This window comes from Myotis daubentonii, chromosome 1 (genome assembly GCF_963259705.1).
Source record: "Myotis daubentonii chromosome 1, mMyoDau2.1, whole genome shotgun sequence".
Classification (NCBI taxonomy): domain Eukaryota; kingdom Metazoa; phylum Chordata; class Mammalia; order Chiroptera; family Vespertilionidae; genus Myotis; species Myotis daubentonii.
Genome location: NC_081840.1, coordinates 160155133 through 160167424, shown reverse-complemented (window position 1 = coordinate 160167424; position 12292 = coordinate 160155133).

The window sequence follows — 12292 nt, the reverse complement described above, 5'->3', positions numbered from 1 at the left end:
CAGAGTCATGTTTTAGGTCACTGGTGGAGCAGTAGCTCTGGATCAGGGGAAAAACATCCATATGATGGAAACAGCACCACCCCCACCTAAAGCCCTGCTGGAAACAGACACTGGAGTGGTTAAGATTGACAGCTGGCAGGCAAAGCAGGCAGATTGGTCCCGCCTGCTTGCAGCTAAGGCCTATGGAGATGGACACGAGCAGAGGAGCAGTGGATCACTTAGAGCTTCAACAGGGAGCTAAGTGCCAAAGACAGTGCCTGACAGTGGTCAGCATCTAACTACCTAACCGGAAGCCCAGAATTGGCAGACAGAACAGGAGAGTGGGGTCCTAAACCAGCCCCTAGGAGGCATTAAAATGCAGTTAAAGCAAATGACACTTTACTTTTTTTATTTTTATAATTTGAAAAAAAAATTCTATATCTTATTTTATAAAATTTATATTATTTTATCTTATATTTATTGTTAGTGTTATTTTACTTTTTTTCTTTCTTTCACCGTTTTCTTCCTTGTGTCTCCCTTTTTTTATCATGATTTTTCTTCTCCTATCCCTGCTTTACCTTTTCTCCCTCCTTTCTTTTCCCTCTTGTTAAAAATTGATTTTCTTTATGTGCTTTATTGATGTGTTATTATTGTAGTCTCTGTTGGCTTATTCATATATACAATTTCCTCTTACCTGCTTCTACTCCATTTCCCCATCTCTGTTCACTTTTTTGCCACTCAACTTTTTTTTTTCCTTTTCCTCTCCTCTTTTGCTATTTTCTTCTTCTAATTATTTAATTAGTTTTACCTCATAAATTCAGGCCTATATGCTCTCTCTTCTATTCTCCTTTTCAATAAATAAATAAATAAATAAATAAATAAATAAATTTTTAAAATGTATCCTATTTTTTTCTTATTATTTTTATTTATTTTTTCTTATTATTGACTCATTCTCTTTCTCACTGCTCTATACTAAACTGTGGTCCTTCCCCTCTTCATTCAATTCCTTAACCCTATTTTTTATATTTAAGTTCTTCCTCTACAGATTCAACCCCCGCCGTCCCCCGTAAGAGGTTGAGAAAGAAATAGAAAACCTATATGAAGAGATGGCAGAAAATGTCCCTGACCGAGGAGGGGGTGGGTGTCACACAAGCACAGAGAGTCCCAAACAATATGAACCCAAAAAGACCCACATCACGATACATCATACTTACAATGGCAAACATTAACGTCAAAGAAAGAATCTTAAGAGCTGCAAGAGAGAGACAGAAAGTAATCTACAAGGGATTTACCATTAGACTATCAACTGATTTCTCAACAGAAATACATCAGGCCAGAAGGGAATGGAATGAAGTATACAAAGTAATGAAAACCGAGGGACTAAGTCCAAGAATACTCTATTCAGCAAGGCTAGCATTTAAAATTGAAGGGGAAATCAGGAGCTTCACAGACAAAAGCAGGCTAAGGGACTTTATTACCACCAAACCAGCGATGCAAGAAATCCTAATGAAACTGGTGAAATAAGTAGGAATAGAAAGAGGAGAAACACAGATGTAAAATATAAGAATGGCAACAAACAAGTACCTATCTATATACATAAAAGGCTAAGCAACCGTCCGACTGGCCTGTATGTATGACGCTCACTGACCACCAGGGGACAGGCGCTCAACACAGGAGTTGCCGAGCTGTGGTGACTTGGCAGTGGTGGTTTTCAGCTGATGCACCCCAGAACCAGAGAGGAGGGAGCCCAATTCCTTGCAGGGCTGTGTAATTCCACCTTCAGCTGTGGGTTATGCTGTTGCTGGGGCACTGTCGGCCCTGAATCTGGTTTACTGCACACTTGCGTTTGCATTACACACCCTGAACGACAACAACTTTGCAGAGTGCCCTCTTGAACTCTGGTACCCTTTGAGGGATGTTGGAGTTTGACTGCTGGTTTCAGCCCAATCCCCACAGACCAGGCCAAGGGTCCCTCACCTGCTGGAGGGACCCCACTCTCTCCACAGATGCCCTTCAAGCTGCAGTGCCACCCTAGGTGTGGCTGGCTGGGGAGGAACCATGGGAGGTTGGCTCCGGGGCGTGTCCAGCCTGTCTTGCCCAGTCCCACCCTGCAGGCTACCTTCTAATTAATTTCCTTTCAATGTGCATGAATCCGTGCAATGGGTCACTAGTTAATAATAACCTTAAATGTAAATAAATTAAATGCCCCGATCAAAAGGCATAGGGTGCCTAAATGGATAAGGAAACATTATACATATATATATATATATATATATATATATATATATATATATATATATATATATATATATATGCTGTCTATAAGAGACCCACCTTGGAATAAAGGACTCACATAGACTTAAAGTGAAGGGATAAACATTTTTTTTCTGGCAATTGTAAATGAAAAAAAAAGCTAGGGTAGCAATACTTATATCTGGCAAAATAGACGTCAAAGTGAAGGTCATACAAGAGATAAGGAAGGCCACATTACTAGAGGGATTGATACAACAAGAGGATATAACTCTGATAAACATATATGCACCCAATACAGGAGCACTCAAATACATTAAAAAAAAAAACCCTTCTGGAATATATCAAGGGTGAAATTGACAGTATAGTAGGGGATTTTAATACCTGGATAAATCTTCTAGACAAAAAATGAACAACAAAACAACAAAACTTAAATGACTCAGTAGATCAGATGGACTAATTGACATCTTCAGAACATTTCACCCCAAAGCTACAGAATAGACATTCTTCTCAAGTGCACATGGGACATTTTTAAAGATAGACCACATATTAGGATGCAGGCTAAGTCTCTTCAAATTCAAGAAGATAGATATGATATCAAGCATCTTCTCAGATCACAATGGCATAAAATTAGAAATCAACTGCAATAAAAACAATAAAAGAAAATGAAAAAATTGAAGACTAAATAGCATGCTATTCATCGGCCTGCGGACTCAAGGGTCCCATGTTCGATTCCTGTCAAGGGCATGTACCGTGGTTGCAGGCACATACCCAGTAGGGAGTGTGCAGGAGGCAGCTGATTGATGTTTCTCTCTCATCGATGTTTCTGGCTCTCTATCCCTCTCCCTTCCTCACTTTAAAAAATCAATAAAATATATTTTAAAAAAATAGTATGCTATTAAACAATGATTGGGTTACCAAAGAGATCAAAGAAGAAATAAAAAAACATCCTGGAAACAAATTACAATGAAAACAGAACAATCCAAAATCTATTGGACAAAGTGAAAGCAATCCTGAGAGGGAAGTTCATAGCACTACAGGCCTACCTCAGAAAATAAGAAAAACTAGTAATAATTTATCTAACCCCACAACTTAAAGAATTAGAAAGAGAGAAACAAGAAAAGCCCAGGGTACTAGAAGGAAGGAAATAATACAGATCAGAGCAGAAATAAATGACATAGAGACAAAAAAAAAAAAAAAGAATACAAAAGATCAATAGAATTAAGAGCTGGTTCTTTGAAAGGATAAACAAGATTGATGAACCTCTATCCAGGCTCACAAAGAAACAAAGAGAGAGGAACAAATAAAGAAAATCAGAAATGAAAGAGATGAAGTAACAACCAACCCCACACACACACACACACACACACACACAAAAAAAATATATATATATATATAATGAGCCAGGGGCCATCGCAACCAAATGGACAACTGAACGGATGACTGAACAGGCTGAGTGGGGCAACAAGGCCGGCAGGGGGGTCAGTGAGGGATGACCAAACAACTGAGCAGCAGGCTGTGTGGGGTGACCAAGCTGGCAGGGGGGCAGTGAGGGACAACCAAACGACTGAACAAGCAGGCTGCGTGGAGTGACCAGGCCAGCAGGGGGGTTAGTGAGAGATGACCAAAGGACTGAACATCAGGCTGTGTGGGGTGACCAGACTGGCAGGGGGGTTAGTGAGGGATGACCAAACAACTGAACAGAAGGTTGTGTGGGGTGACCAGGCTGGCAGGGGGTTTAGTGAGGGATGACCAAACAACTGATCAGCAGGTTGTGTGGGGCAAGGAGGCCATCAGGGAAGGCAGTGAGGGGCGACCAAACGACTTATCAACAGGCTGTATGGGGCGACCAGGCCAGCAGGGGGCACAGTGAGGGGTGACTAGGCTGGCAGAGGTGGGCAGTGAGGGGCAACCAGGCCAGCAGGGGGGCAGTTGGGGGAGACCAGGCTGGCAGGGGGGCAGTTGGGGGCGACCAGCTGGCAGAGGGGGGCAGTGAGGGGTGACCAGGCCAGCGGGGGGGGGCAGTTGGAGACAACCATGTTGTCAGGGGGTGCAGTTAAGGGTGACCAGGCCGGCAGGTGGGGCTGTTGGGGGTGACCAGGCCGGCAGGGGGGGCAGTTGGGGGTGATTAGGCAGGCAGGCAGGTGAGCAGTTAGGAGCCAGTGGTCCCGGATTGTGAGAGGGATCGGCAGTCAGACATCCCCCAAGGGGTCCCGGGGCCCCGGATTAGAGAGGGTGTAGGCTGGGCTGAGGGTCCCCCCACCCACCCCTGTACAAATTTCATGCACCGGGCCTCTAGTAAAGATTATAAAAAAATACTACAAACAACTCTCTTCCAACAAACTGGACAACCTTTACAAAATGGACAGATTCCTAGAAAAATACAATCTCCTAAAACTCTATCAAGAAGAATAAAAGAATCTGAATAGACCGGTAACTACCAATGAAATTGAAACAGCAATAAAAAAATAAAATAAAAACTTCCAGCAAACTAATCCTTGGACAGCCTCACCAAGGGATTTTTACCAAACATTCAAAGAAGAACTAATACCTATCCTCCTCAGACTTTTCCAAAAAATTTAAGAAGGAACACTTCCAAGTCCTTTCTATGAGGCTAGCATTACCCTAATTCCAAAATCACATAAAGACACTACAAAGGAAGAGAACTACAGATGAATATTCCTGATCAACATAGATGCTAAAATCTTCAATAAAATATTAGCAAATCACATCCAACAATACATTAAACAGATCATACACCATGACCAAGTGGTAAGAGTGTAAATTATGCATTTTTCAGAAAGCAATTATTACTAAGTAAAGCTGAACAAATATACACTCTATGACCCTAAAGAAACTTATATTCACTCTTTAACTTCACTAAGAAGGACCATCCCAGCTTGCATTTACCATCCAAATATCCTAGTCTAGCATCCCACTTCAAAAAATCTGTCCCAGAGGCATGGTAGCTTCTAGTACCTATTTCATGGACTTTTAACCTGAGGAACAACTTGGCAGATATTTTATATTGGCTCATTATCTGCGCTATGGATGCCAATTAAAACTTACCCTAAGAAAGGAGGCTGAGAGTAGGCCAGTTTTTGATCAACATAAGAAGTTACAACTTTAACGAGTATAATTCTGTCACTAACTTCTACAGGAAAAAAAAATTAATAAAATTTGCAGTTTTTTCACTGGATAAAAAAAACAAAAAACAACCAAAAAGGCCTTGCTCAATTCTTACCTCAAAAATTTAAGACACAGTGAGTGTCTCCTCTGATAAAGAGACCAAACTATGAGGTCACCTCCACCAGGCAGTTACCAGGGAGGTTCTAAGTATTGGATTCCCATAGGACACCCATTATACACCAGTGTCCTCCTCCAGAAAGACTTTTGAAGCCTGTGAGTGCAAAAACGCTGTTTCTGGTAGTCACTGGAATAAGACCAATAAAACCCTTGCAAATGCATCCTGAAAAGAGAAAGAAACTTACATCCATTCCCATAAGGAGACATATTGAGCACTGTACATAGTCACATCATTTATAAGACCAAAGGTTGTAAACAATTCAAATGCCAGCAGTAACATAATTTGCAATCATGCAAAGAAATATGATACTTATATACTATATGAAGTTAAAGATAAAAAGTCAAAGAAGTATGTATGTATATATGCATTATATATATGGAAAATGGAAATACATATATAAATAACATATATGTTTCATTTTTATCTAGGTGACAAAATATCAAAACTAAACAAAAAAGTCATCAAATTAATTTTTATAAACAATTATTAGCAAAAAAATCAAGATGGTAATTGCTTCCAGAGAGGAAAGACTGGGATAAAATCCAAAAGATGCCCACAGGGGATTTGCAACAATATTGACAAAGTTCTATTCATTTAGCTAGATACATTGCATACACATGTATTTGTTGATTGGTATTCCTTATATTGCACATATATGTCATACCTGTAGAATAAACCATTATAATTTTTAAATGAAATATGCCTTTCTTGATAAAGAAAACATATATTCTCAAATTGTAAATAATATACTTTTTTGTTGTTGTTGCTTGGAATGAATTATTTTTGGAAACTTTGTTGAAAATACCATAAGAAAGATATCCTGAAAATCTGAATAATGTCTTAAAAAATGAGTGGATTTTGTAATAGGTGACCTTGGGAGGTTTCTGCCCTAATTCTACTTTAAGAATCTACCAACCTTTATAATTATAATCTCCTTACACAATTCTATGTGTTTATTGTTTAATTATCCTGACAATGTTTTTATTTTAGAAAGACCCCTGCTTCAAACATAGTGGTACGCTGAAGTACTTAGCCATCACTTTAGAAATTCATGCACTGAATTATGAAGTTGTATTGGCCTAACAAGACAATCCAAGCTAGAAGAGAAATCAAATTCACTCCAATTCAAGAGAGAAAACTGAGCTCATCAGTTTAGACAGATAGTCCATTGCTTGCACAGCTGGGCATGGTGTGTTATTTTGTAAATATGCTTTGCTATTTTCTTGGGATTAGTCAGTTTGCTTGAATGGATTAGAAAATTGAAAGCTGCTTTGTCTAATGCCATGGTGAATTTGTATTCTGATAACAGAATGTTTATATTCTGATAAGCTCATTGATACTCCCCCTAGCTATCTTCCCCTAGTGTTGGAAATCAAGGGGTAAAACACCACACAGGGCCCTAAATTCAAGATTCTTAAGCTCTTGCAATAGACTGAAAGTAGTTAAAAGGGTATTTAATACACTTAAGTGTAATATTCAAGCTGTTTGCATTTTGCCACTATAAGAGGAGAGAGATGCAGGAACAAAACATTTTTTCTTCTCTTCACAGAGAGTTTGTCTGCAGATAACTTTCCCACTACCATTAGCAGTAGATGCTTCATTTCTTTAGCATACCCAATAAGATCATACAAATGTACTCTAATTATCTCTGATTAAGTGGGTAAAAGATATTTTAGGTACCCAGAGTTTAGTGAGAGGAAAGACCAGGGCTGCTCAGAGTGTAGGAGTTGGAAAGAACTTTTACAAAACATCTGAATTGTCCCAATGGGTAAAATTGCCTTAATTATAATAGTAATTGTGTGATAGGTTCCTCCCCCCCCCCAACAAAAGGTCATAATAATATCAACTATCCCACATGCTCTTCCAGAACCTTGCCACTCCGCCATCAAGAGGAGAAGTCTAAGTTTTTAACCCTAGAAACTCGATAGATGTTTGTGACTGCCTCCACCTACACCTGCAGAGAAAGTCTTGCTATGTGACTTTGTAAACTAATCATAAAAAAGTCAACACAGGTTTCTACCGGGCTCTGTCTTGGGATGCTCACCTTTGAACCCCAAGCTATTAGAAGCTCAGACCACATGGAGTCTCAAATCAAGAAGAAGATAGGCCCTCCAGTCCTCAGTCTTATCTGACCTTCCAGACAGAAGCCAGTAAGTAGCAAGGGGTGGCTTCCTGAGTCTAAGTGGAAGGAGATCTCTGGGCCCTCAGATGCAGCTGCCTTGAGCAGAGCTAAGTCTTTCCCACCAAACTTGTCAAATTGAATATCTGTGAGCAAAATAAGTGATTGTTGTTATTTTAAACCACTCAATTTCAGGACAGTTTGTTATGCAGCAATATATATCAGGAAAAAATCTAATAATCATGGCTAGGTAGGAAATAATAAAGAAGTAGGCTCAGAGGGAAAAAAAAAGTTGAATGCACTTTGAAAGAACTTTAAAATCATAGCTTCTTGAAGTCCTTCTAAGAAAAAATGATGTGGGTCTATTGGAAGAGTTTATTCAAGGTAAGCTTTGAATTAAAAAGGTAATTGAGAAAGTAATTAGATTATTTAATTTATGCTTTAATGGAATTGGATGAATGGCTATTCCTTTGAAGTAGGTATCACCAGTGCAGATAAAGCCTTCTAGAACTTCTTGGCAAGGAAGATGTCAATAATTATTGAGACATAACAAAATTGTCTTAACTTCTGGAGGGCTGAAATTGTGGAACTGCTAAATATAAGGTGTAAGTTATTATTTTTGCAGTGGTCTTATCTACATACGCTAGTGATTTAGAGGTGTTTTGTTTTTGTTTTTTATGTGAATGGTAGTTAAAGAAGACACCCTGCTTGAATAAAATTTACTTCCATGAAAGTAGATTACTGAATGAAGAGTAAGTTGTAAGGCTGTTGATCACTTACTTAATACACATGCATTCGACAGTAAAACATATTCTGTAGAGGATATTATCCCTGACTGTTAAGAAAGATATGTAATATCCTTAGGCATTAAAAAACACTTTATAATATACTATAGCGTATGATTATTTTTGTCTACTTTAAGAGAAACTGTTGGATTCCATGGGTTCTAAGCTACCACTGGTAAGCATAGCCTCCTAGAAACTTTCTTTGCTTGTTTGTGTTGCTGCATCCGTAAGGACAGCAAAGTCTCTCTGTGGCTCATTGACTGCCTAGGTGTGAACCAGGCACTCACAGAGGAATTATAAGAAGAATGATGTTCGATAAGGGATACCCGGAGCTTCTTCCATTCTACTCGATTCAACTCTACATAATGCATCCAGGATAGAATGGAGTTGTTCTATTTACAGGTAGTTTCAAATGTAGAAGATATGAGAGCTAGAGGAATGTGAGTCCAGAATATCAAGTAGACCAATTGCATAGACACACAATTGATGTTCTAACACTCACACTCTGAGGATTATTTGCTTTATTTAGATTAACTTACATTTGTACAATAGTGGTAATCAAGAACTTATGCTGATTCATTCTTATTTTCCTGAAATATAATGTTAAGATATCTCTGATTTTGGTGGCACTGTGTAGTTCCATAGTGTAGAATGAGTTAAATAGGTCTTCACGGGAACAAACCCTTAATCTGAAATCATTTGCATAGAATTTAGATAGGCATAAGATTTTGGAAGGATTCTCAACAGAGTCAAATCCAGGGTATGATATATTTTTCTTATAAATTGTCTATCCATATTTTTCCAGGCTAATGACTAGAAAATCTAATAAAAATTATTTTCCTGAAAAAAATAATTCCTCAACATAAAACAAGACTAGAAATGCTGAAACATCTCAGTAATCACAGTAATTTGATCGATTTAGGAAATGACTGTCAGGCATTTTGAAAGTAGACATTTATAGCCCCAGCTGGATGGCTTGGTTGGTTGGACCATTGTCCTGTAAACCAAAAATGTTGTTGGTTTGATTCCTGGTCACGGAGGGTACAAAAGGCAACAGATCAATGTTTCTCTCTTTCTCCCTTCCTCTCTCTAAAATTGATAAACATATCCTCAGGTAAGGATTTAAAAAACAAAATAGATATCCTATTTAATAAAAGAGAAACATGTTAATTGGCATACAACCACTACCCTTCCCATTGGCTAATCAGGGCAATATGCAAATTAACTGTCAGCCAAGATGGCGGCCAGCAGCCAGGCAGCTTGAAACTAACATGAGGCTTGCTTGCTTCAGTGACGGAGGACTCCAACGTTCCCTGCCTGCCACTGCAGGCCTCTGAGCTACAACTCTAAGCAACTATGTAACAAATATAGAAGCTAAACAAAACCCCAGAAACCTGCTTTAGTCCGCCGGGTTTCAGCCACCAGAATCGCAACATTGTAAGCAAAGGCCAGAAACCTACTTTCAGCAGTGGAGGCCTAAGAGCTGGAGCCAAGCCTCAGAGCTAAAGCTGGCCCAGAATAAAAAAAAAAAAAAAAAGGAGCGGTTGGGAGTTTCAGTCACCCCCAGCCTGAAAACAGCCCTCAGCCCCTCACCCAGACTGGCCAGGCACCCCAGTGGGGACCCCCACCCTGAAGGGTGTGTGACCAGCTGCAAACAGCCATCATCCCCTCACTCAGGCTGGCCAGGCACACCATAGGGGACCCCCACCCTGATCCAGGACACCCTTCAGGGCAAACCAGCCGGCACCCACCCGTGCACCAGGCCTCTACCCTATATAGTAAAAGGGTAATATGCCTCCCAGCACCGGGATCAGCGGAGCTGCGAGGCCTCCCGGCACCAAGATCAGCGTGACAGGGGGCAGCGCCCAAACCCCCTGATCGCCCTGCAGCTCTGTGTGTGACAGGGGGTGGGGCCACAACCTCCCTATCCACCCTGCTCTGTTCGTTACAGGGGAAGGCGCCCAACCTCCTGATCAGCCCTGCTCTGTGCCTGATACGAGGGAGCTCCCCAACCCCCTGATCGCCCTGCGGCTCTGTGTGCGACAGGGTGCGGCACCCCAACCCCCTGATCAGCCCTGCTCTGTGTGTGACAGGGTGCAGTGCCCCAACCTCCCTCCCGCCCAAGGGGCCCTGCTCTATGTGTGATGGGGTAGAGCCATAACCTCCCCATCGGCCCTGCCCTGAGTGTGAGAGTTGCGGCAACCAACCCCCTGATTGGCCCTGCTTTGTGGGTGATAGAGGGCGGCGCCCCAAACCCCTGATGGGCCCTGCTCTGTGTGTGACAGGGTACAGAGCCCCAACCCCCCTGATGGGCCCTGCTCTGTGAGTGACAGGGGACAGTGCCCTAACCCCCTGATTGGCCCTGCTCTGTGCATGACAGGGGGTGCCGCCACAACCTCCCCATTGATCCTGCCTTGAGTGTGACAGGGGGCGGTGCCCCAACCCCCCAATCGGCCCTACCCTGAGCGTGACTGAGGGTGGCATCACAACCTCCCGATTGCCCTGCTCTGTGCATGACAGGGGGTGGTGCCCCAACTCCCCAATCAGCCCTGCTCTGAGCCCGACCAGGGACTGCACCTAGGGATTGGGCCTGCCCTCTGCCACCCAGGAGCAGGCCTAAGCCAGCAGGTCGTTATCTCCCTATTGGTCCCAGACTGCAAGAGGGCATAGGCCGGGCTGAGGGACCCTCCCCCCCAAGTGCACAAATTTTTGTGCACCGGGCCTCTAGTTTGTATATAATTAGTAAAGTGTATAGAATTTATGGGTGAGGGTTAGCACTGAATCCACAAAGTAGAATCCTTTAAAATGGCTATATTCTTTTTTGCAATTTCATAAGGTATCTGTCTAGAAAACACCCATTAGTTTGATGTAAGAGAGGTAATAGAAAACATTTAAATTTTAAATTGAGATAGATGTGTATTCACATGGCACAATATATAAACAAAGCATAGAGCAAAGTATCAGACATGTATCTGCTCACAATTGTATTTCATTTTCTTTTAAAATTTTGCAAACTGAAGTCAAGAAAAGTTCAACTATCTGTGAACACTGTTTATGTATTAAAATAAATGTGCTAAAGAGTATTTCATATATTTATGCATTTTTAAAAAAAATCTAGCTGGTTTATTCATGAAATGTTGAGGGGACAGAGACAGATTCCCCAACGTGATGCTAATTTTTAAGTAAAATATACATAACTGAATCCATATAACTCCGGGAGCAACGCAATTCTTACAAAAGGCATGGAATTCATTATGAGCCATTAAAGAAGTATTCAGTAATTACCAGTGGCAAAACAGTTTATAAAATAAACAACTTTTTTTCTGTTTTGTAATAATGAAACTTCCTTAGACTTGGTGAATCCAATTGCTTTCTGTAGTGTTTTCTTAAAAGATTAAGTTCAAATTTTCTATTCTTTGTGAAGGAAAAATTTATACTAATGCTTCAAGATACAGACCTTTGAATAGAAAACTTTTGACATGAATATCATTAACACTGAAGTTACCTTATAATCTCAGTCTTTTGTTACTTAAATAATGAACTTTCTCTCATGGACCTGCCAAAAGAATATTGTATAAATGAGCTTAAGCATTCATTTGCTTGTCTCCATCCTAACAATAGCTACATTTAGTGTCTATAATGGACTACATCCTTTCATATGTATGTTACTTACATTCTCAGTTACTTTGAGTTACTTCATTCCTAAGCTCTAATGCCTCCGCTTGATAGATGAGAAGTACAGTAATTTCCTCTCCATGAGTAATCGGCAAACTGTGGCCTATCGTCCACATTTGCATACCACCTGGTTTTGTATGGGAATGCAGTTATGCCCAGTCATTTACATATTTTCTA